Source organism: Rhinopithecus roxellana, chromosome 3, assembly GCF_007565055.1.
Source record: "Rhinopithecus roxellana isolate Shanxi Qingling chromosome 3, ASM756505v1, whole genome shotgun sequence".
Taxonomy (NCBI): Eukaryota; Metazoa; Chordata; class Mammalia; order Primates; family Cercopithecidae; genus Rhinopithecus; species Rhinopithecus roxellana.
In genome coordinates, this window is record NC_044551.1 from 150,842,460 (window position 1) to 150,868,647 (window position 26,188).

The window sequence follows — 26,188 nt, forward strand, 5'->3', positions numbered from 1 at the left end:
TGCTTTTTGTGTCTTATTTAAGAAAGATGGGCTGGGTGCGGTGACTCACGCCTGTAATCCCAGCACTTTGGGAGGCCAACGCAGGCGGATCACCTGAGGTTGGGAGTTTGAGACCAGTCTGACCAACATGGAGAGACCCCGTGTCTATTAAAAATACAAAATTAGCCGAGTGTGGTGGCACATGCCTGTAATCCCAGCTACTCGGGAGGCTGAGGCAGGAGAATCGCTTGAACCCAGGAGGCAGAGGGTGCAGTGAGTTGAGATCTCACCACTGCACTCCAGCCTGGGCTACAGAGCTAGACTCTGTCTCAAAGAAAAGATAAGAAAACAAAAGAAAAGAAAACAAAAGAAAAGAAAAGAGATATGAGCTGAGCTTGGTGACTCACACCTGTAATCCCAGCACTTTGGGAGACCAACACAGATGGATCACAAGGTCAGTATCAGGGAAACTAGCCCCCAATATTTCAACATAGGTTCTTTTCTTTTCTATTTTCCCTAAGTGTCAGCTGGTCTAAGAAATAAAGAGAAAGAGTACAAAGAGATAAATTTTACAGCTGGGCCTCTGTGGGGGACCATCACATATTGGTAGGACCGTGATGGCAACCTCAAGCTGCAAAACCAGCAAGCTTTTATTAGGGATTTAGAAGGGGAGGGAGTGTATGAATAGGGAGTGGGTCACAGAGATCACATGCTTCAAAAGGCAATAAAAGATCACAAGGCAAATGGCAGAGCAAGATCACAAGGCCAGGGCAAAATCAGAATTACTGATGAGGTTCCATGTCCCGCTGGGCATGCATTGTCATTGATAAACATCTTAACAGGAAACAGGGTTTGACAGCAGACAACCGGTCTGACTAGAATTTGCCAGGCTGGAATTTCCTAATCCTAGCAAGCCTGAGGGCACTGCAGGAGACCAGGGTGTATTTCATCTCTTGTCTTCAACCGCCTAAGACAGACACTCCCAGAGTGGCCATTTTAGAGACCTCCCCCTGGCAATGCATTCCTTTCCCAGGGTTATTCTTTGCTGGGAAAAGAATTCAGTGATATTTCTCCTATTCGCTTTCTGCAAGAAGAGAAATTTGACTCTGTTCTGCCCGGCCCCACAGGCAGTCAGACCTTATGGTTATCTCCCTTGTTCCCTGAAAATCGCTGTTATCCTGCTCTTTTTTAGGATGCCCAGATTTCATATTGTTCAAACACACATGTTTTACAAACAATTTGTGCAGTTAACACAATCATCACAGGGTCCTGAGGCAACACACATCCTCAGCTTACAAAGATGACAGGATTAAGAGATTCAAGTAAAGACAGGCATAAGAAATTATAAGAGTACTGATTGGGGAAGTGATAAATGTCCATTAAATCTTCACAATTTATGTTCTTCTGCCACGGCTTCAGCCAGTCCCTCCATTTGGGGTCCCTGACTTCCCACAACAGATCAGGAGTTCAAGATCAGCCTGTTCAATATGGTGAAACCCCGTCTCTACTAAAAATACAAAAATTAGTCAGGCGTGGTGGTGGGCACCTGCAGTCCCAGCTGCTTGGGAGGGTGAGGTAGGAGAATTGTTTGAACCCGTGAGGTGGAGGTTGGAGTGAGCTGGGATCGTGCCACTGCACTTCAGCCTGGGCCTGAAAAAAAAAAAGAAGAAGAAGAACAAAGTAGACGCATGTGTCTAACCAGACATCAAGATTCATATTAAAGTTGTAATTAAGACACCATTGAATTGCTGTAAGGGTAAAAGAGCAGTAGAACTGAATAAAGAGCCTTTAAAAACCCACACATGTACAGAAACTTAATATATGATAGAAATGGTATTGACAGTAAGTGGGGAAAGGATAGACTCTTAAATAAATGAGACTGGGACAATTGGTAATCCATATAGAGAAAGAGGAACTAAACTCTTACCTCATACCAAACACAAAAAATAATTTCATATGTATTATGGACTTAAATGCAAATGGAAAACTTTAAGACTTTTAGAAGATATCTTTGGCCGGGCACAGTGGCTCACGTCTGTAATCCCAGCACTTTGGGAGGCCAAGGCCAGCAGATCACCCAAGGTCATGAGTTTGAAAGAGCCCAGAGGTTAGTTTTATTTGTATTTGAACTTTATCTAACTGGAAACATATAGTAAATATGTAAATGGGGCCAGGCGTGGTGGCTAATGCCTGTAATCCCAACACTTTGGGAAGCCGAGGTGAGCAGATCACCTGAGGTCAGTAGTTCAAGACCAGCCTGACCAGCATGGAGAAACCCCGTCTCTACTAAAAATACAAAATTATCCAGGTGTGGTGGCACACGCCTATAATCCCAGCTACTGGGGAGGCTGAGGCAGGAGAATTGGTTGAACCCAGGAGGCGGAGGTTGCAGTGAGTCAAGATCGTGCTATTGCACTCTAGCCTGGGCAACAAGAGCAGAACTCCATCTCAAAAAACAAACAAACAAAAAAAACCAAAAAAACCCTAACCTTTAGTGACAGATGTCAGATACCGGTTTCCTTTGATGGGAGGCACTGGCTGAAAGGAGGATAAGGGTGATGTAATTATTTTATATCTTGCTTTGGGTGGTAGTTACATGGGTATATTTAATTGCCACAATTGATAAAGCTAAATAGTTAGGGCCCCCTTGCATTTTATTGTATATAAGTTTACGCCTTTAAAGGAAAACATATTGTTAAGAAAATGAATAGACAGAGACACCATGAATTGTGAGATAATATTTGCAGTGCATATGTGTGACAAAAGACTTGTATCCTGTAGCAAGCCTCCAGCATGCTTGGGTCTGCGGTGACCCTATGCATTCCTTCAGTGCTTGCTAGAACAGTTTTGAAACAGTTTGAGGCCTTGCCCTTCTATCCAGAGCAAGGTTATAAAAATTTCAGTCAATGACTTGCTCCCTCCTGGATCTGGTGTGCTGGGCCTTGTATAGATCTGCACCATCTAATGTGGCAGCCACTTGGCATACATGATTAAATTAAATTTGGAGTTCTATTACATTTTCACACTAGCCACATTTCAGGTGACCGGTAGCCACAGGTGGCCAGTGGCTACCATATTGGACTGCACAGATTAGAGGGCATTTCTGTTGCTGTGGAAGTTGTTTTGGACAATTCTGGTGTGAAAGGTGAAGGGAATCCTGAGTGTTTGCTATGCTCCAGGCTCAGTGTGTAATAAAATTTTATTTTATTACACACTTAAAGCAAAAGCCTTATAAAAGTTGAGGATGAAGCCAAGAGAGGTGGTAAGGGTAGGAGCTGAAATAGTGGAGAGGAATAACAGGGAAGAGTCCTGCCCTGAGAGACTCATGGAACAGGATATTTACAAGGCAAAGCAAAGAGAACCAGAGTCTCAGTTCTGCAGAGGGGCTGAGTGCCCCAGGAGCTAGTGGAGGGTGAGGTCAATGTGTACTCATCTTAAAGGAAAAACTCATGGAAGAGGAAGGTGCTAATGTTGTTGAACACCTATTTTGCGCCAAACCTCTTAATCCTTGTTTTAAATCTTTGAGGTATCACCATGAGATCGTTTTTAAGTTCCATACAGATGAAGAGCCAAAGGTCAGAATTATGTGTCCGGGGTTGCCCAGCCACAAACCGGCAGATCAGAGTTTGATGCCATGCCTCTCTAACCCTGCAGCCTGAGTGGAATATAGAAGCCGGTGGGAAGTTTGGGTGGGAAGGAGATGGATGCCTTCAAGTTATTGTCTTGGTGTTAGGTGTGTTAAAGGATTGACTGGGATGGGAAGAGTGTTGCTGGCTTGGGCATAGCACAAGCAGCACAGCTCCTGTGTTCCTTTGGGTGGTGGGGTCACCTCTCTTAAAGGTAGAGGCTTCTAGCTGATTCTGTCTTTTCAGGCCAGGAACAGTTGCTGAACACCCCAGGCCTGCTGAGGTCCCTCCTTGAGTCTCAAGTTCAAGCAGTCTTTGTCTATGAAACTGGGAGGCGACCTTGTTAGCTGCCAGTTCCTGACAGCCACCTCTCACCAGTGGCTCCACTCTGTGTCCCTGACCCAGCACATGGCACAAGAGTGCCTGCCATCCCTCAGTGTTTCTACAGCAGCAATCCCGAGATGCCGGAGCTAGAGGGGACCTGACCTGAGAGAAGATACCTTCAGTGACTGCCAGGCTGTTCCTTGGAACCTGTGCAGAGATGAAGCCTGCCTGTGTTAACACACCTAGTGAGGAGTGGAGCTGAATTTGAATGCAAGTCTAGGCAACTTAATTGAACAAGTTTGAAACCTCGCTTGCTGCCCTTCTGGAAGGAGTCAGGAATTTCCAGTTCTGGGCCTGGGCTGTGGGTCTGACAGACCTCTGGCCCTAGGTTTGGGTGCCAGGTTCTCCACTTCCAGAATAAGAAGCTTTGCTGTACAGCAGGACCTGGGCCCTTCTGGTATCTCCTGAATGAAAAACAAGGGATATTTAATAAATGTGGATTTAAATATTAAAAAAAAAAAGACTTGTATTCTGAACGTATCAGGAACCACTAACAATTAACAACAACAGGCCGGGCGCGGTGGCTCAAGCCTGTAATCCCAGCACTTTGGGAGGCCGAGACGGGCAGATCACGAGGTCAGGAGATCGAGACCATCCTGGCTAACACAGTGAAACCCCGTCTCTACTAAAAAATACAAAAAAAACTAGCCGGGCGAGGTGGCAGGCGCCTGTAGTCCCAGCTACTCGGGAGGCTGAGGCAGAAGAATGGCATAAACCCGGGAGGTGGAGCTTGCAGTGAGCTGAGATCTGGCCACTGCACTCCAGCCCGGGCGACAGAGCAAGACTCCGTCTCAAAAAAAAAAAAAAAAAAAAAAAAATTAACAACAACAACAAAAATCCAATTTAAAATGTACAAGGTATTTGAACAAACAAAAAAGACATAAGAATGGCCAGTAAGCATGTGAAAGGGTGCTCAACATCATTGTTCATTAGGAAAATGCAAATTAAAACTTTGATTTAAAAAAAAGCTTCACCCACTAGAATGGATAAAGTGATAATATCAGATGTTTATAAAGCTATGGAGCAACTGGAACTCTCAATCTTTGCTGGTGAGAGCATAAACAATTATCTCATCTTAGAGAACTGTTTGGTAATTTTCCATAAATTTAAACATACATTTTCCCTATGACTGACCACACAATTCTACTTCTAAATATTTTTCCAAAGATAATGAAGGCATAGATCCACAAAAAGACTTGTGCAAGAAAGTTCATGGCAGCCTTAATCATAATAATTGAAACAACTCAAATGTGCATCAACTAGAGACTGGATAAGGAAATTGTATTATAGTAATGCACTAGAACATGACATAGCTATAAGAAGTTAACAAATGGCAGTAACCCCAGCACTTCAGTAAACCAAGGCAGGATGATCACTTGAGCCTAGGAGTTTGAGACCAGCATGGGTAACATGGTGAGATCCCATCTCTACAAACAACAAAAAGGTTGGTCAGGCGGTGGCTCACACCTGTAATCCCAGCACTTTGGGAGGCCAAGGCAGGTGGATCACAAGGTCAGGAGATCGAGACCATCCTGGCTAACACAGTGAAATCCTGTCTCTACTAAGCTACTACGGAGGCTGAGACAGGAGAACGGTGTGAACCCAGGAGGCAGAGCTTGCAGTGAGCCAAGATCGCGCCACTGCACTCTGGCCTGGGCGACAGAGCCAGATTCTGTCTCAAAAAAAAAAAAAAAAAATTCTTTAAAATGAAGGTAAAATAAAGTCATGTATAGGAAAATATAAATGACTGGATTTGTCATCATACAGTCTGCATTAAAGGAAATACTACAGGGTATTTTTTAGACAGAAAAAAATGACCTCAGTGTAAGCTTGGAAATGCAGGGAGGAATAAATAGTAGCAAAAGAGTAAATGTTAACTGTCTAAAACAATAATAATGTATTGTAGGATTAATATATGTAAAATTAAAATACATGACATCATTAGCACATAAATAGGGAGAGAAGCAAATAAGTATTCTAAGGTCTTTTCATTATCTAGAAGGAGTAAAATACCAATTTTATTAAACTCTGGTAAGTCACAGACGCATGTGACAAAAATCTGCAGATAATTGTCAAATATATATCTCTCATAACAAACTGATAAAGGGAAATACTGAATAATAAAAATATTCAATTATTTTTTTAAAAAAGCAGTAACAAAGAGAGAAAGGAAAACAGAATACATGGAACAAATAGTAAATAGCTAGGTGGTAGATTTAAAACCAAACATATAAGTAACTGTATTAAATAAAAAAGATTCCAAATAAAATGCTCCAAATAAAAGACAGAGATGGTCATACTGGATAGAAAATTTAAAACCTAACCATATATTGCTTATAAAATAACCATTTATATGAAATATAAATATGTAGGAATATTCAAAGTAAAAGAAAACAAAAATAGTTACTGTACAAACTCTAAACAAAACAGGTAGCTAGCTATATTAACAACAGATGAAGTAGACTGTAATGTGAGAAGCATTACTAGAAATGAGACATATTTCATAATGAAAAAATGGTATGATTCACCAGAAAAATGCAACAAACCTAAACTGACTGCACCTAATAACATAGCCTTAAATGTATATTACAAACTGATAGAATTAAACGAAGAAGTAGACAAATCCACAATGGTACTAGAAGATTTTAACACATAACCCTCAATAACAAATAAACAGAACACATGCCAAAGAATCACATACGGTATAAAGATTTAAACAACACAATTAACACTCTTGAACTGACACCTATAGAACATTGCACCCAATAATTACAGAATTATTTTTAAGTTCAAAAATTTACTGTATGTTGGCACATAAAACAAATCAATACACTCAAAGGAATGAAATAATACAGAGGGATTCTCTGACCACACTCTAATTAAGCTAAATATTAATTTCAAAAATTCCCAAAAATTGGAAACTGAGAAGTACATTTCTAAAAAACTCATAAAGTAGGTATCATATTGGAAATTGGAAAAACATTTTACTAAATAACACTAAATAATATTACATATAAAAACACGTGATACAGCTAAAGTTGTGCTTAGAAGTAAATTTATGCATTTAAAATGCTTCGCCTTTCGCTGCCTGACCGCCGCCATCATGGGTCACATGCATGCTCCCTGGAGGGTCTCTGCCCTATCGCCGCAGCGTCCCCACCTGGCTGAAGTTGATATCTGATGACATGAAGGAGCAGATTTACAAACTGGCCAAAAAGGGCCTGACTCCCTCACAAATAAGTGTGATCCTGAGAGACTCACATGTGTTGCACAAGTATGTTTTGTGACAGGCAATGAAATCTCCTCCACTCTGTCGCCCAGGCTGGAGTGCAGTGGCCGGATCTCAGCTCACTGCAAGCTCTGCCTCCCGGGTTTACGTCATTCTCCTGCCTCAGCCTCCCAAGTAGCTGGGACTACAGGCGCCTGCCACCACGCCCGGCTAGTTTTTTGTATTTTTTTTTTTTTAAGTAGAGACGGGGTTTCACTGTGTTAGCCAGGATGGCCTCGATCTCCTGACCTCGTGATCTGCCCGTCTCGGCCTCCCAAAGTGCTAGGATTACAGGCTTCAGCCACCGCGCCCGGCCCTTAAGAATTCTTAAGTCCAAAGGACTTGCTCTTGATCTCCCTGATGATCTGTACCATTTAATTAAGAAAGCAGTTGCTATTTGAAAGCATCTCGAACAAAACAGAAAGGATAAGGATGCTAAATTATGTCTGATTCTGATAGAGAGCCAGATCACCATTTGGCTAGATATTGTAAGGCCAAGTGAATCCTCCCTTCCAACTGGAAATATGAATCATCAACAGCCTCTGTCCTGCTCGCATAAATCTGTCTATGTACTCAAGCAGTAAAATGATTGTTTAACTAAAAACAAATTAATAAATAAAATGCTTCTGAGAAAAAAACAACGGCTGATAGTCAATGATTTAAATTGGAAAATAAACAGAATCTAAAGACATTAGAAGAAAAAAGATAGGAGCAGACATTAACACCACAGCAAACAAATGCACACTAGAGAAAACCACTTCATTGAAAAGACAATTGGATAAATTATTGGTATAAAAAAATTAGAAAAAACGCAAGTTACTAAGTTCAAGAATGAAAAGGGGCTAAGGATGATGGCTCGTGCCTATAATCACAGCTACTCGGGAGGCTCGGGTAGAAGGCTCAGATGGGATGATAACTTGAGGCCAGGAGCTTAAGATCAGCCTAGGCAACATAGTGAAACCCATATCGAAAAGAAAGAAGAAAAAAATATCTGGGCATGGTAACATATGCCTGTAGTCCCAGCTACTTGGGAGGCTGAGGTGGGAGGATCACTTGAGCCCAGGAGTTTGAGGCTGCAGTAAGCAATGATAGTGCCACTGCACTCTAGCCTCGGTGACAGAGCAGGAAGTGGGGGAAGAACTTCACTAGAATCTTATCAACTTTTACAAAATAGTAAGAGGGTGTTATAAACAACTATATACTGATAAATTTTCAATTTTAAGTGAAATGTCTGTAGATTATACATTTACATCTCTCATTTATTCTTGATATTATTAAACTGTGTTTCTGTATTTCTTGACCAGTTTAGTAAGTTTATCTTTTTTTTTTTTTTTTTCTTCTTGTGATGGAGTTTCCCTCTGTCGCCCAGGCTGGAGTGCAACGGTGTAATCTTGGCTCACTGCAACCTCCGCCTCCCGGGTTCAAGCGAGTCTCCTGCCTCAGCCTCCCGAGTAGCTGGGACTACAGGCATGTGCCACCATGCCCGGCTAATTTTGGATTTTTTTTTTTTTCAGTAGAGACGGGGTTTCTTCATGTTAGTCAGGTTGGTCTCAAACTCCTGACCTCAGGTGATCTGCCCGTCTCAGCCTCCCAAAGTGCTGGGATTACGGGCGTGAGCCACTGTGCCCAGCCCCTAAGTTTATCATTTTTTTTTCATTCTTTTCAATCATCCAACTTTTTGGTTGTGTTGATTTTTCTCTAGTTAGTGTTTTCTATTTCACTAAATTCTTTCCTTTATTCATTCTTTCTTTCTTTCTTTCTTTCTTTCTTTCTTTCTTTCTTTCTTTCTTTCTTTCTTTCTTTTTACTATAGGTTTCATTTGTTCTTTTCTAGACTTTCTTTTTTTTTTTTTTAAACCTTTTAAAGTTAAAGATTAGGTCATTAAATTTAGATCTTTCTTCTTTTCTTTTCATTTTTTTTTTAAAGACGGAGTCTCCCTCTGCCACCCAGGCTGGAGTGCAATGGCGTGATCTCGGCCCACTGCAATCTCTGCCTCCTGGGTTCAAGCAATTCTCCTGCCTCAGCCTCCTGAGTAGCAGAGACTACAGGCGCGTGCCACGACGCCTAGCTAATATTTTTGTATTTTCAGTACAAATGGGGTTTCACAGTGTTAGCCAGGATGGTCTCGAGCTCCTGACCTCATGATCCACCCTCTTTGGCCTCCCAAAATGCTCGGATTACAGGTGTGAGCCATCACACCTGGCCCTGATCTTTCTTCTTTTCTAATATAAGCACTCAAAGCCATACATTTCTCAAAGCACTGCTTTGGCTGCGTTCTAAAAATTTTGATATGTTGTGCTTTCATTATCATTCAGTTTAAAATATTTGCTAATATTCTTGGTGTTTTTTCTGTAATGCATAGATTATTTAGAATTGATTGTTTAGTTTCCAAATATTTGGGGATTTTCTAAACATTGTATTGTTATTAATTCTAATTTGATGCCATTGAGGTCACAGAACATATTCTATATGATTTCAATCCTCGTATATTTATTGAGACTTGTTTTATGGCTTAGAATATGGTCTATCTTAGTAAGTGTAACATTTGCACTTGGAAAAAATGTGTATTGTGCCATTGTTGGGTATCATGTTCTATAAATGCCAGTTAATCAAAGTTGGTTGAAAGTATTGTTCAGTTCATCTATGTTTTTTTGTTTTGTTTTTATTTTTGTTTTTTGAGACAGTCTCACTCTGTCCCAAAGGCTGGAGTGTAGTCACACAATCTCAGCTCACCTCTGCCTCTCGGGTTCAAGTGATTCTTGTGCCTCAGCCTCCTGAGTAGCTGGGATTACAGGTGCATGCCACCACACCCTGCTAATTTTTTGTATTTTTAGTAAAAACAGGGCTTCACTGTGTTGGCCAGGCTGGTCTTGAACTCCTGGTCTCAAGTGATCCATTCATTTGGCCTCCCAAAGTGCTAGGATTAATAGGCATGAGCCACCGCACCCAGCCAGATAACCTATGTCTTTTTATTTTTTAGATGGAGTCTCACTCTGTCACCCCGGCTGGAGTACAATGGCGCAATCTTGGCTCACTGCAACCTCTGTCTCCCAAGTTCAAGTGATCCTCCTGCTTCAGATTCCCAAGTAGCTGGGACTACAGGCACACGCCACCACAGCCGGCTGATTTTTGTATTTTTTAGTAGAGACGGGGTTTCACCATGTTGGCCAGGCTGGTCTCGAATTCTTGATCTCAGGTGATCTGCCCACCTCGGCCTCCCAAAGTGCTGGAATTACAGGCATGAGCCACTGCACCCAGTCACTTATGTCTTTACTAATTTTCTGTTTACTTGTTCTATCAGTTATTGAGAGAAGAGTATTGAAATCTCAACTATATTTGTGGATTGTCTATCAGTAGTTGCTTTACATATTTTGAAGCTCTGGTATTAAATGCATACACATTTAAAACTGTTATATTTTCTTAGTGCACTGACCCTTTTATCATGAAATTCCTCTTTATCCCTGGTATACGTCGTTTAAAAATCTACTTCATTGCCGGGCGCGGTGGCTCAAGCCTGTAATCCCAGCACTTTGGGAGGCCGAGACGGGCGGATCATGAGGTCAGGAGATTGAGACCATCCTGGCTAACACGGTGAAACCCCGTCTCTACTAAAAAAATACAAAAAAATAGCCAGGCGAGGTGGCAGGCGCCTGTAGTCCCAGCTACTCAGGAGGCTGAGGCAGGAGAATGGCATGAATCTGGGAGGCAGAGCTTGCAGTGAGCTGAGATCCAGCCACTGCACTCCAGCCTGGACAACAGAGCAAGACTCCGTCTCAAAAAAAAAAAAAAAAAAATCTACTTCATCTGAGAATGTAGTCACTTTAGCTCTCTTATTATCACTGTTGGCATCCTTTTTCTATCCTTTTATAAAACCTGTGTATTCATATTTATATATTTTCATTATATATAGTGTGTTTCTTATAGCATATAGTTGGATATTGCTTTTTTTTCCCCAGTTAGACCATCTTTGTCCTCGTCATTGGAGTATTTGAACCATTTATATTTAACGTAATTATCTATGTAGTTGGGATATAGCATCTGTTTTCTCTTCCCTTTCATGTGCTGCTTCCCTATGGATACAGTACCATTCTGTCTCTACTGTTGGTTCATTAGCTATACCCCTTTTGCTTTATGTCTTTTGTTTTGTTTTGTTTTTTGACAGAGTCTTCTTCTGTTGCCCCGGCTGGAGTACAGTGGCATGATCTCTGCTCACTGCAACCTCCACCTCCCGGGTTCAAGTGATTCTTGTGTCTCAGCCTCCCAGGTAGCTGGGACTACAGGTGTGTCCCACCATGCCCAGCTAACTTTTGTATTTTTAGTAGAGAAGGGGTTTTGCCATGTTGGCCAGGCTGATCTCAAACTCCTGGACTCAAGCAATTCCCTGCCTCAACCTCCCAAAGTGCTGGGATTACAGGTGTGAACCACCATGCCCAGCCCCATTTGGATTTTTTTTTTTAATATTCCATTCATTTTCTCATTATGTTAATGTTGTCCTTTAAATCCTGTTCTAAAGTTGTTGTAAAGCCCTTGCCTGCTAATTCCATTATCATTTCTTTATCTCCTTCTATTGAATCATTTAAAATTGTCATTGTAGGTCACATTTTTTCTGGGTTGTTTTATTTTGATTTAATTTTATTTATTTTGAGATAGAGTTTCACTCTGTTGCCCAGGCTGGAGTGCAGTGGAGCAATGTTGGCTCACTGCAACTTCTGCCTCCCAGGTTTAATCCTCCCATCTCAGCCTCTTGAGTAGCTGGTACCACAGGCATGCACCACATGCCCAGCTAATTTTTGTATTTCTTATAGTGACAGGGTTTCGCCATGTTGCCCACGTTGGTCAAGCGATCTGCATGCCTCAGCCTCCCAAAGTGCTGGAATTATAGGAGTGACCCACTGAATCCGGCTGCTGGATTGCTTTCAAGTCTAGAATTTTTTTTTTTTTTTTTTTGAGATGGAGTCTCGCCCTTGTTGCCCAGGCTGGAGGCAATGGCGTGATCTTGGCTCACTGCAACCTCCACCTCCCAGGTTCAATCAATTCTCCTGCCTCAGCCTCCCAAGTAGCTGGGATTACAGGTGCCTGCCACCATGCCCAACTAATTTTTGTATTTTTAGTAGAGATGGGGTTTCACTATGTTGGCCAGGTTGATCTTGAACTCCTGACCTCAGGTGATCCATCCACCTCGACCTCCCAAAGTACTGGGATTATAGACGTGAGCCACCGTGCCTGGCTTTTTTGTTTGTTTTTTGTTTTGTTTGTTTTTGTATATGGAGCCTTGCTCTGTTGCACAGGCTGGAGTGCAGTGGTGCAATCTCGGTTCACTGTAACCTCCGCCGCCCTGGTTCAAGCGATTCTCCTACCTCAGCCTCCCAAGTAGCTGGGATTACAGATGCCTACCACTATGCCTGGCTAATTTTTGTATTTTTAGTAGAGACAGGGTTTCGCCATATTGGCCAGGCTGGTCTCAAACTCCTGACCTCAAGTGATCCGCCTGCCTCGGCCTCCCAAAGTGCTGGGATTACAGGCATGAGCCACCACATCCAGCCAAGTATAGTAATTTTTTCATTGGGTGGCAGGCTTATAACACATGATTGTTAGAATTTTTTAAATTTCCTTTAAAGAAGTTAGAATTTGTTTTGACAAGCCATTGAGTTACTTGCAGATCACCTTGGTCCCTAAGAGTCTTTTTTTTTTTTTTTTTTTGAGACAGAGTCTCACCCTGTTGCCCAGGCTGGAGTGCAGTGGCAAAATCTCAGCTCACTGCAACCTCTGCCTCCCAGGTTCAAGCAATTCTCCTGCCTCAGCCGCTTGAGTAGCTGGGACTACAGGTACGCGCCACCAAGCCCAGCTAATTTTTGTATTTTTAGTAGAGATAGGGTTTCACCATGTTGGCCAGGCTGGTCTTGAACTCCTGACCTCGTGATCCACCCGCCTCAGCCTCCCAAAGTGCTGGGATTACAGGCATGAGCCACCGTGCCCGGCCAAGAGTCTTGTTTTTAAGCTGTGTAAGAGCATATCTAAAAGGCCTTTTATCGTAAGATAGTTTAGCCCTACTACAAAGATATGATATGGGGTCTCTACTAAATTCCCTGGCTGTTCAAAAGTATCTCTACACATTAGATGGCAGAAACTGGAGTTGCTCCTAGCCCTGTGGGATCTCTGATAATTATTTTACTTATAGATCCCTGGGAGATATTCTTTGACTGGCCTTGTAAATTTCATCCTCTATATATCAGTTTGAGTACTCCAAAAAACAGATACCAAGAAGGGGGTTCTAAGACATTATAATGTTGTAGGGAAAAATGGGAAGGGAGCCAAGGGAAGCTAAGAGAATCATATAATTGCAATGCAGGTTTGACCCTTTTGAAAGAGAAAAGACAGGAAAGTTGAGTGGAAGACATTTAGACTGCACTGCAGTTCTAAGGAAGTTTGGAAATCTGATGGGGAATCCTCAAACCAAAGTCTCCCATCGGAGGCATTCTCCTTTTCTCAGGAATAGGCCTACCTTCATATGCCTGAAAGTCATTAGATGGGAGTTAACACATGGGAAACATGGCCTTACTACAAATGTGGAGATGGATTTCAGAGTGCAGCAGCTGAGCCCATTAGTCAAGTATGTTCTTAACAGTCAGATATATTAGAGACACATTTTTTTAGGCAACCAAATATTCACCCCTTGCATCAAACAGATATACATCTCCTCAAAATTTGGAGACAGGCTCCTCCATGATGCCTATTATCCTTTCTTCCTGGGGGGAAACTAAGAATAGAGAGAATGATGAGACAAACTACAGTCCTCATCACTGCAGTTGATCTACGCACTGCACCTGGTCTTCATCCTCTCCTTCCCCCAATGATTCATTCTGAATTGCCTCACTCACAGCCATCATTTCAGCAGGTCTTGGTGCCTTACCTAGTGGTGTGATCCAAACCTCCATTCCTGGGAAACCTGAACTCTTAGTAATCATACCCTTTTCAGTCTCAGGTTGCTACATGCGTTCATTCACAGTTACAGTGGTTCAAGGGAATACCAGGAGACACTCAAATGGATAATGGGTTGGACACATTTGCCATCCTTCCCCCTTCAAGTAACAGTAGTCCTACTTCCTCCTGCTGATCAAGGCCAATTACCCCTCCCAGTATGGTGACTTCTTTTCTTTTTTCTTTTTTTTTTCTTTTGTTTTGAGACGGAGTCTTGCTCTGTCACCCAGGCTGGAGTGCAGTGGCCGGATCTCAGCTCACTGCAAGCTCCGCCTCCCGGGTTCACGCCATTCTCCTGCCTCAGCCTCCTGAGTAGCTGGGACTACAGGCGCCCGCCACCACGCCCGGCTAGTTTTTTGTATTTTTTAGTAGAGACGGGGTTTCACCGTGTTAGCCAGGATGGTCTCGATCTCCTGACCTCATGATCCGCCCGTCTCGGCCTCCCAAAGTGCTGGGATTACAGGCTTGAGCCACTGTGCCCGGCCGTGACTTCTTTTCTTGCCTGCTAGACCCTGGACACAAAGAATTCAAAATGCCATTATGGAAATTGTAACTTTACGTTAAATGGAACTCTTGCTGTGTGTGACCTCTAGTAAGATTGTGCCCCTTTTGGAAACCAAGAACTCCAATTCTGTCAAAGCCCAGGGTTGCAAGGATGAGAAGTACAAAATCTCCCCGTTGGGACATGAGTTCCCATTTTGAGAGTGATAATAAGAGGAGTCACTCCTGCTTCCATGCCCTGACTCCCAGACCCATGTGTTTTTCCTCCTGGGGATATGATATCCTATAAAAGTCTCTGCATATATATCCTGCATCTGGAAGATTGGCACATTATTTTTTCAGAATATTTCCTCTGAGCTAGCACTTCATCTGTACTTACAAAGGCTGGTCCAGTGTTCTATAAGGCTGGCTGCTTTAGGATGGTACATGTGATATTGCCAGTGAATCCCGTGGTCATGAAACTACTCCACACCCTCTTCACTGTAAAGTGGTTGGATGCTATGTTGTGTGGAATTCCATGCCTATGAATTATTCTGTAAGCCCCAGAGAAGCTGATAATCTTTAGGCAGGAAGTATAAGACCATACTCAGAATAAGTATCTATACCTGGTGAAGATAAAACTCTTGCTCTTTTGGGTTGGAAGAAGCCTGATATACTTGACGTGGCACCAACTAGCTGGTTGGTCTCTTCAGAGAACAGTGCTATGTCTAGGGTTCAACATTAGTCTCTGTTGCTGTAGTTTTCAGTGTCCAAATCTTCAACCTCATTTCACCAGTCCTTGGTGAATGATGTGTCCTCTGGGTCCTCCCATGATTCTCTGGTTAGACTTCTGGTCTTACATTACACATCTATTCCAGCATGCCTACTTCCCTCAGCCTCTTCATCCTTTCCTGTGCCATCTGTAAGGGCAACTCAGGCATTTCCACTTCCCTGAGTGGTAGCCACAGCATTTTCCAAGCTTCTAAAATCCACCTCAGCGTGAATTTGCCTTATCCCCTACGGTCCTTGCAAGGGTGTTAAATCCCATGTCCTGAGATAGTACTCCCAAGTAGATGAATTCTTGCTTATCTATGCTTACATTCTAGTCCCCTTGATCAAACACCCTAAAAATCTAATTCCAAGGATACATTCCTGCCTCCTGCTAGTATGCTAGCTAATTCTTGCAATTCTTTTGATATAAGTCTCTTTTCTTCCCTTATCAGGCCCAGCATGTTTTCAACAAACTTATGCTGAAATTTAACCTAAGTTATTGACTTGGCAGCCAAACATCGGAGTGCTACTGAGATGAGCACCTGCGGCATCATACAGCAAAATATAAGTGTTAGTTTTTACAAGGGAAAAATGAGCCATCTCTGCAAGCCCAGACAGTTCAAGGGCTGCAGTGCCAGCATTCTTAGGGGCATTCAACCTGATGTCCCCATTCCATGTTTCAGGGTCCCAGGTTATCCCCACTAGGTCCTGACCTTTGTATAATAGGCCTGCTGGGCATTCAAATGTGTCATGTCTCTGAAGTTCTGCAACTCTAATAATTAGATCTTCATCCTACTGCTCACATGTGTCTGCTCTTCCACTGCAGTACATAAGGAGCTCTTTGTAAGATGATACCACGAAACCATCTGGCTTAGCCATTAACTGCTCAAGAGCTTTCAGTTTCTGATTATTCCACTGAAAGGCATCAGTACAACTCAGCAGTAACCAATTTACCCACATTTGGAGGTAATCTCCTTCCTCCCCCAAAATCTTTCTCTGCCTGCATCAGCACACCTTACACAGAATTTCCCTCTACCACATCATTTTCCAAGTCGCCACCTGTGAAATCTTTAGTTGCTGAGCTCTGGTTTATGCTAGTGTCTATCCATGTCCCACGTACCAGTCAGAATGATGTTCTCTTTGCCTGCCAGGAGGTGAGTGAGCCAGTCCCAGATCCCATCTAACTGCCTATTTTCTTGGACCACTCTTGGTACCACTTGTGTTTGCTCAAGTCCCCTGAGAAACAGATGGCAAGAGATTAGATATGCAAGAGATTTACTGGGAGAAATACCTGTGAGAAAACTGGGAAAGGAGCCAGGGGAATCTAGGAAAGGCATCAGACTGTAATGTATGTCTGACCTTTGTAAAGGAAAGAAAAGAAAGGTTGAGTGGAAGCAACTTACACTGCAGTGCAATTCTAAGGAAGTTTGGCAATGCCAGTGAAGAATCTTTCAGCCAAAATTTTGAGTTTCACACCTTCCAAGAATGGGCCTTCCTCAGTATCTCTGTGCCTAGTCACTGACTGTAAGCAGCAGCCATAGGAAGATTCCTTAGTATGAACATGGTGATGAATTTCAAAATGCAGCAACTGGGCCGATAGGTCAAAATCACATTCCCTGCAGTTGGAGGTCTGAGAGGTCTATTTTCATGGCTGCCACAATTGCACAGATTAATATTCAACCAAAGACTGGAGGGTAACCCATGCAGACTTTTGAGCACCTTCTCTATATGTAGAGCTTTTCTCTTCTCTAGTACTCTGCCTTGCAAATTCTAGCCACCTTGGCCTCCCCAAGCTTCTATCCCTACTTCATCAACTCAGCAAAGCTGCCAGGCTCTCCTTGGGTTATGCCATCCTGTGCTGTGGTCCAGAAATTGCCTTTAAGCAAAAAGCCTATGTGATCATAGTGCTTACCTCATTCATTTTCCATCTGTAAGGGACTATGGTCCTGGGCTGGCTGTTGCCCAATGTCTAAGGCATTGTTTCAGATACTTTTTTCCATTATCCTAGCTTTTACAAAGAAAGAGTATCATGCCAGTTGCTCCATCATGGACAGAAGTAAAAGCTCCTCAGTTGGCCGGGCGCGGTGGCTCAAGCCTGTAATCCCAGCACTTTGGGAGGCCGAGACGGGCGGATCACGAGGTCAGGAGATCGAGACCATCCTGGCTAACACTGTGAAACCCTGTCTCTACTAAAAAATACAAAAAACTAGCCGGGCGAGGTAGTGGGCGCCTGTAGTCCCAGCTACTCGGGAGGCTGAGGCAGGAGAATGGCGTGAACCCGGGAGGTGGAGCTTGCAGTGAGCTGAGATCCGGCCACTGCACTCCAGCCCGTGCGACAGAGTGAGACTCCGTCTCAAAAAAAAAAAAAAAAAAAAAAAAAAGCTCCTCAGTTTTCTCTGGTGTGTGTTTGTTTTAAATTTCATTATTTTTTACTTTTATCTATTTATTTCTCTCTGGGTTTAATTTGCTGTTCCTTTACTCTTCTTGAAATACAAGCTTGGATCACTGATATTAACCTTCCTTCTTTTCTAGCATATGCACTTAAAGCTATACATTTCCATCCAACCACTGTTTTAACTATATCTCAGAAGTTTTGATATGTCATATTTTCATTATTATTCAGTTTCACATACTTTCTAATTTCTATTGTGATCTCTTTTTTGATTAATGGATTACTTAGAAGTGTACTGCTTAATTTCCATTTTCTAATTAGTTTTCATAATTTATTTCTACCTTAAGACTATTGTGGTCAGAGTACATTCCGAGTGCTTCCAATCTTCTGAAACTTTGTTGAAGCTGGCTTTACTGTCAAATATGATAAATTCACCTGTATACTAAAAACAATGTATATTCTAGCTGGGCATTGTGCCTCATGCCTGTAATCCCAGCACTTTGAGAGGCTGTAACGAGAGGATCACTTGAGGCGAGGAGTTCAAGACCAGCCTGGGCAACATAATAAGACCCTGTCTCTACAAAAAATTTTTTAAAAAATAACTGGGCACTGGTGGTATGTGCCTGTAGTCCTAATTACTTGGGAGGCTGAAGTGGGAGGACTGCTTGAGCCCAGGAATTCAAGGCTACAGTGAGGTACGATCATGCCATTGCACTCCAGTCTGGGCATCAGAGTAAGACCCTGTCTCTATAAAAAAATTTTTAAGGCCGGGCGCGCTGGCTCATGCCTGTAATCCCAGCACTTTGGGAGGCCAGGGTGGGTGGATCACATGAGGTCAGGAGTTTGAGACTAACCTGGCCAACATGGTGAAACCCTGTCTCTACTAAAAATACAAAAAATTATCCAGGCATAGTGGCGCATGCCTGTAATCCCAGCTAGTGAGGAGACTGAGGCAGGAGAATCACTTGAACCTGGGAGGTGGAGGTTGCAGTGAGCTGAGGTCATGCCATTGCACTCCAGCCTGGGCAATAATAATAACACTCCATCTCAAAAAAAAATTTTTTTAATATGTAGTCTTTTTTTTTTTTTTTTTTTTTGAGACAGAGTCTCGCTCTGTCGCCCAGGCTGGAGTACAGTGGTGCCATCTTGGCTCACTGCAAGCTCCGCCTCCCGGGATCACGCCATTCTCCTGCCTCAGCCTCCCGTGTAGCTGGGACTACAGGCACCCGCCACCGCACCCAGCTAATTTTTTGTATTTTTAGTAGAGATGGGGTTTCACCGTGTTAGCCAGGATGGTCTCGATCTCCTGACCTCGTGATCTGCCCATCTCGGCCTCCCAAAGTGCTGGGATTACAGATGTGAGCCACTGCGCCCGGCCCTAATATGTAGTCTTATCCTCAGTGCAGTGTTCTATTATGTCAACAGAGTCAAGTTTATTGTGTTATTTTGATTTTTATGTCATTACTGATTTATCATGTGCTTGTTTTATCAACTATTGAAAGGTGTGTTAAATCCACCTAATTAATGTTGATTTGTCTATATTCTCCTTTTAGTTCTGTCCATTTTTGCCTTATATATTTTGAAACTATGTTATTCCGTGCATATATATTTAGAATTGTTATATCTTCTTATGAATTGGACTCTATCATTAGAAAATGCCTCTTTCTATCTCTAATTATTCTTCTTGCCTTAAGAGCTATTCTCTGTGATAATAATAGAGCAACACTAGCTTGAGTGCAATGATGCGATCTCAGCTCACTGCAACCTCTGCCCCTGGGTTCAAGTGATTCTCATGCCTCAGCCTCCCGAGTAGCTGGGATTACAGGCATGCATCACTACACCCAGCTAATTTTTGTATTTTTAGTAGAGATGGGGTTTCACCATGCTGGCCAGGCTGGTCTCCAACTCCCTATCTCAGGTGATCTCCCCACCTTGGCCTCCCAAGATGCTGGGATTACAGGTGTGAGTCATCACACCCAGCTCCAGCTTTCTTTTAATTATTGTTTGCACACTATATTTTTCCAACTTTTACTTTCAGCATTTCAGTATCTTATACTTAAGATTTTTTTATATGCAGCATATAGCTGTTTTTTTTTTTAACTTTTCTTTTTAGATTGGAGTCTTACTATGTTGGCCAGGCTGGCCTTGACTCCTGGCCTCAAGCAATCCTCCTGCCTCAGTCTTCTGAGTAGCGAGAATTATAGGCATATGCCACCATACCCAGGTTATAGTTAGATAATTTTTAATCCAATCTGATAATATTCATCTTCTGTTTGGAGTATTTATTCTATTTGTTTTAATGTAATTACTAATATAGTTGGAATTGTATCTACCATCTTTGACTTGAGTTTAATACAAATTACTATTTTAATATTTCCTTGATAATGCTAACATCTTAGAACACTTTATTTACCCTCTCATTCTTGCTTTATTGGAGTCATGAGTTTTAATTCTACATATATTTTAAGCCCTCATATTACTATGATTGATCTTTACAGTAAATATTTATTTATATTTACTCACACATTTCCCCCTTTTGTTGTTCTTCATTCCCTTCAAATTTCCTGTTTCCATTTGGGACTATTTTCCTTCTGCCTTAAGAACTCTCTTCAGGCCAGGCACAATAGCTCACACCTGTAATCCCAGCACTTTGGAAGGCTGAGTTGGGAGGATCACTTGAGGTCAGGGGTTCGAGACCAGCCTGGTCAACATTGTGAAACCCCGTTTCTACAAAAAAGAAGAAAACAGAATAGCTGGGCGTGGTGGCAGATGCCTGTAATTCCAGCTACTCGGGAGGCTGAGGCATGAGAATCACTTGAACTTGGTAGGCAGAGGTTGCAATGAGCCGAGATTGCACCACTGCAGCCGAGATTGCACCACTGCAGCCTGGGCAACAGAGCGTCTCAAAAAAAAAAAAAAAAAAAAAAAAAAAAAAAAAAAAAAAAACTCTCTTCAGCTTTTATCTTAAGGCAGGTCTTCTGGCAATAAATTCTTTCTGCTTATATGTTTGCTTAGGTGGCGGTTGCAGTGAGCCAAGATCATGCCATTGCACTCCAGCCCAGGCAACAAGAGTGAAACTCTGTCTCAAAAAGAAAAAAAGAAAAGTCTGTATTTTGCCCTCATTTTTGTCACAGAGTATACAATTCTAGCTTGGCAGCTATTTTCTTTCAGTACTTCAAAGGTGTCATGTCATTGTCTTCTGTATTTCATCATTTTTGTTGAGATCAGCTCCTTTAAAGGAAACATGTCTTCTTGCCTTTTAGATTTTCTTTTTATATTTGAATTAAGCAGTTTCATTATGATGTGCTTAGGTGGGGTTTTCTTTTTTTTTTTTTTCTGAAACAGAGTCTCACTCGGTTGCCCAGGCTAGAGTGTGGTGGTGCTATCTCAGCTCACTGCAACCTCTGCCTCCCAGGTTCAAGCAATTCTCCCACCTCAGCCTCCCGAGTAACTGGGATTATAGGTGCCCGCCAGCATGGCCGGCTAATTTTTTGTATTTTTAGTAGACACAGGGTCTCACCATGTTGGCCAGGCTGGTCTCAAACTCCTGACCTCAAGTGATCTGCCCGCCTTGGCCTCCCAAAGTACTGGGGTTACAGGTGTGAGCCACTGTGCCCAGCCGCCTAGGTGGGGTTTTAGTTGTATTTTTCCTGCTTGGGGTTCACAGAGCTTCTTAAACACACAAATTTTTGTCTTTCATCAGTTTGGTAGTATTTTGGGACATTCTCTTCAAACATTGCTTCTGCCTTATTTATTATTTATTTATTTATTTATTTTTGAGATGGAGTCTTGCTCTGTCACCCAGGCTGGAGCGCAGTGGTACAATCTTGGCTCACTGCAACCTCCACCTCCCAAGTTCAAGTGAGTCTTCTGCCCCAGCCTCCTGAGTAGCTGGGACTACAGACATGCGCCACCACACCTGGCTAATTTTTGTATTTTTAGCAGAGATGAGGGTTCACCATATTGGCCAGGCTGGTCTCGAACTCCTGACCTTGTGATCCACCCGCCTTGGCCTCTCAAAGTGCTGGGATTACAGGCGTGAGCCACCGCAGCCAGCGCTTCTGCCTTATTTTCTCTCTCTTCTTCTTATGGGAACCTAATTTTACTTAGGTTAGATCTTTCCACTCTGTCTTGAAGGGGAAACAAATATGTGTTGAGATTGTTCATGTCTCTGATGTTGTCACTCTAGCTGTATGAAACTACTAAAAAGCTCTGTTAGTTTCTCTGTACCACAGTAGTGCCCTCTTCCAGAGCTAAGTCTGAATTCTCAGTTTTTTTCTTGTTTCAAGAATCAGTCTATATTCCCCAGGGAAAAGCCGCTGTAAACCATCAGCTCAACTCTCTGGAATTATCCCCTCAAATCACTATTGCATCATCAGCAATCTGCCTTTAAACAGAAATTTCTTGCATTTCACCTGGCTTTAGTGGTTCTCAATGGATGTTTAATTTTGTTGTAAACTATTATAACTAGAAGCATAAGTATCTTATTCCATATGTTTTGAGACTGCATTTTTATTATTATTTTCTATGTATTATTATATGTAAATTATTATCTAATTTCCATTATTATTTCTTCTTTGACACCTTCAGAAAGTATTTTTTAAAATTTCATATATACAGGGCCGGGCACAGTGGCTCACACCTGTAATCCCAGCATTCTGGGAGACCGAGGTGGGTGGATCACCTGAGGCCAGGAGTTCGAGACCAGCCTCATCAACATGACTAACTCGTCTCTACTAAAAATACAAAAATTAGCCAGGCATGGTGGTGCATGCTTGTTATCCCAGCTACTCGGGAGGCTGAGGCAGGAAAATCACTTGAACCCAGGAGGCAGAGGTTGCAGTGAGCCAAGATCATGCCACTGCACTCTAGTCTGGACAACACAGCAAAACTCTGTCTCAAAAAAATATAAAATCATATATATGGGTTTATATGGGTTATTTTTCATTTTTGGGCAAAATGTTTTCTTTTTTTTTTTTTTTTTTTTTGAGACGGAGTCTCGCTCTGTCTCCCGGGCTGGAGTGCAGTGGCCGGATCTCAGCTCACTGCAAGCTCCGCCTCCCGGGTTTACGCCATTCTCCTGCCTCAGCCTCCCGAGTAGCTGGGACTACAGGCGCCCGCCATCTCGCCCGGCTAATTTTTTGTATTTTTTAGTAGAGACGGGGTTTCACCGTGTTAGCCAGGATGGTCTCGATCTCCTGACCTCGTGATCCGCCCGTCTCGGCCTCCCAAAGTGCTGGGATTACAGGCTTGAGCCACCGCGCTCGGCCTGTTTTCTTATATATCTATTAAATCAAACTTAAATATATTGTTATTCAAATCTGTATCCACACTTTTTCTTTGTTTCCTTGTCAGTTACTGAAAGAGAAGTATTAAGAATATCATGCTATGATAATGGATTCTTCAAGTTCTCATGTTCACTAAATTTATGCTTTATATATTTTGATGCAAAAACTTCTTGGCTTTTATGCCTTCTCAGTGAATTAAATCATCATATGTAGTGTCCCTCTTTATGCACAGTAAGTTTTTTGCTTTATAATTTGTTTTTCCTGATAATATAGAGCCACACCAACTTTTTTTCCTTAGTGTTTGCCTGTTATATCTTTTCTAACATATATTTTCACTATTTCTGTGTCCTAATAAATATATATATGTATTTTGAGATGCAGTCTCACTCTGTCGCCCAGGCTGGAGAACAGCGGTTCCACGCTCACTGCAACCTCCAACTCCCGGGTTCAAGCAATTCTTCTGCCTCCTCTTTTTGAGGAGCAGGTTTTTTTCTAATTCACTCTTTACTTAGGGTAACACTTTTTACAGACTCAACTTCATGTGCAGTCTCCAACATAACTTCCAAACTTGCTTAGGCTCTAGGTTTATCTCCTTCCAGCTGGGTGACCTATTCAAATCAATGCTCTAAACCACCAGGAACTTTTGGCCTTTGATGAGAGGTTTTACAATTGGAGTTTTTCAGGATATGTAGTATACATTTAATCAGATACCCACCACACATATTTCCAGAAATGAAAAAGTAGATCTGCTTTTGATCTAAGTCTGAAACTTCAGGAAATCTTCAACTACATCTTTCTAAAGGCAAACACAACTGTGAATGCTCCAAAAATTTAAAGAGTAACTACAGCATGACACTAATTCCCATCTCAAGATTTTTTCTGGCAAGCTTGCTCAGTGACATCTATACCCCAGATTCTTTCTGTTTTTTTTTTTTTTTTTTTTTTTTTTCCAGGCTGGAGTACAGTGGCGCGTTCTTGGCTCACTGCAACCTCCACCTCCCAGGTTCAGTATTACTGATCATTTTTAACATCATTCCCTAATTCTTCAAGGTCAAATGACCAAACTACCAAGATCATTTTGAATTTAAATTATTTGTTCCATACATATTGAGGTACATAATCATATAAAGGCACCGGGGGTTCAGTGATAATGGTTTGACAACTCTAACTTCCAAGAACTAATAGTTTTGTTGATGACACACATACATTAAGAGGTAACTAGCATCACAAAGCAGGATGTAAAACATAGTATAAACAATAGGATATGGGAACCTAGAATAAAAGGAGATAACCTGTCATAGGAAGAGTCCAAGTCATGCAAGGAAGGCTACATAAGCATAAACATGAAAAATTAATACAATTTGGGAGGATCAAAATTTGTTAGAGTAAGTCAAGTAGGCCTGATGACTGAATGGCTATCAGATACATGGAAGCTGAAAAAATTAAGTTAATGCCAAGTTTCAAGCCAAGGAAAACCATAGTATTACTTTTAAAAACAAGAAAAGCTAAGAGAGAAAGATGGTTTGGGGATAAATTAATACAGTTTAGATATGGTAAGTGTATTAGTCTGTTTTCTCGCTGCTGATACAGACATACCTGAGACTGGACAGTTTACAAAAGAAAGAGGTTTATTGGACTTACAGTTCCACACAGCTGGGGAGGCTTCACAATCATGGTGGAAGGCAAGGAGCAGCAAGTCACATCTTACGTGGATGGCAGCTTGTGAAGAGACAGCTTGTGCAGGATAACGTCCCCTTATAATAACCATCAGATCTCATGAGACTTACTACCACAAGAACAGCATGGGAAAAACCTGCCCCCATGATTCAATTACCTCCCACCAGGTCCCGCCCACAACACGTGGGAATTAAAGATGAGATTTGTGTGGGGCCAAACTATATCATTCCGCCCCGGCCCCTCCCAAATCTCATATCCTCACATTTCAAAACCAATCATGCCTTCCCAACAGTCCCCCAAAGTCTTAACTCATTTCAGCATTAACTCAAAAGTCCACAGTCCAAAGTCTTATCTGAGATAAGGCAAGTCCCTTCTGCCTACGAGCCTGTAAAATCAAAAGCAAGTTATTTACTTCCTAGATACAATGGAGGTATAAGCACTGGATAAATACAGCCATTCCAAATGGGAGACGTTGGCCAAAACAAAGCGGCTACAGGCCCCATGCAAATCCAAAATCCAGTGGGGCAGTCAATTATTAAAGCTCCAAAATGATCTCTTTTGACTTCATGTCTCACATCCAGGTCACACTGATGCAAGAGGTGGGATCCCATGGTCTTGGGTAGCTCCACCTCTGTGGCTTTGTAGGGTACAGCCTCCCTTCTGGCTGCTTTCATGGACTGGCATTGAGAGTCTGCAGCTTTTCCAGGCGCACAGTGCAAGAGGTCAGTGAATCTACCATTCTGGGGTCTGGAGGACAGTGGCCCTCTTTTCATAGCTCCACTAGGCAGTGCCCCAGTAGGGACTGTGTGGGGGCTCCAACCTCACATTTCCCTTTTGCACCACCCTATCAGATGTTCTCCATGAGGGCCCCACCCCTGCAGCAAACTTATTCCTGGACATCCAGACATTTCCATACATCCTCTGAAATCTTGGCAGAGGTTCCCAAACCCCAATTCTTCTGTGCACTCACAGGCTCAACACTACAGAAGCTGCCAAAGCTTGGGGCTTGCTCCTCTGAAGCCACAGCCCGAGCTCTACATTGGCCCCTTTCAGCCATGGTTGGAGCAGCTGGGACATGGGGCACCAAATCCCTAGGCTGCACACAGCATTGGGACTCTGGGCCTTTCCTCCTAGGCCTCTGGATCTGTAATGGAAGGGGCTGCCGCAAAGGTCTCTGACACGTCCTGGAGATATTTTCCCCATTGTCTTGAGGATTAACATTCAGCTCCTCATTGTTTTTGCAAATTTCTGCAGCTGGCTTAAATTTCTCCTCAGAAAATGGGATTTTATTATCTATTGCATTGTCAGGCTGCAAATTTTCTGAACTTTTATGCTCTGCTTCCCT

At 42.4% G+C, this 26,188-nt stretch overlaps 1 non-coding gene and 1 pseudogene across 1 annotated transcript; both read left to right on the forward strand.

The window, feature by feature from the left end:
* The first annotated feature begins 2,757 nt into the window (after positions 1-2,757).
* Positions 2,758-2,888, forward strand: LOC115896694. The gene has a single exon (XR_004056598.1). It is a non-coding gene; the product is annotated as a small nucleolar RNA SNORA9 (small nucleolar RNA).
* Positions 2,889-7,092: 4,204 nt separating this feature from the next.
* Positions 7,093-7,816, forward strand: LOC115896485 (annotated as a pseudogene).
* The last annotated feature ends 18,372 nt before the right edge of the window (positions 7,817-26,188 follow it).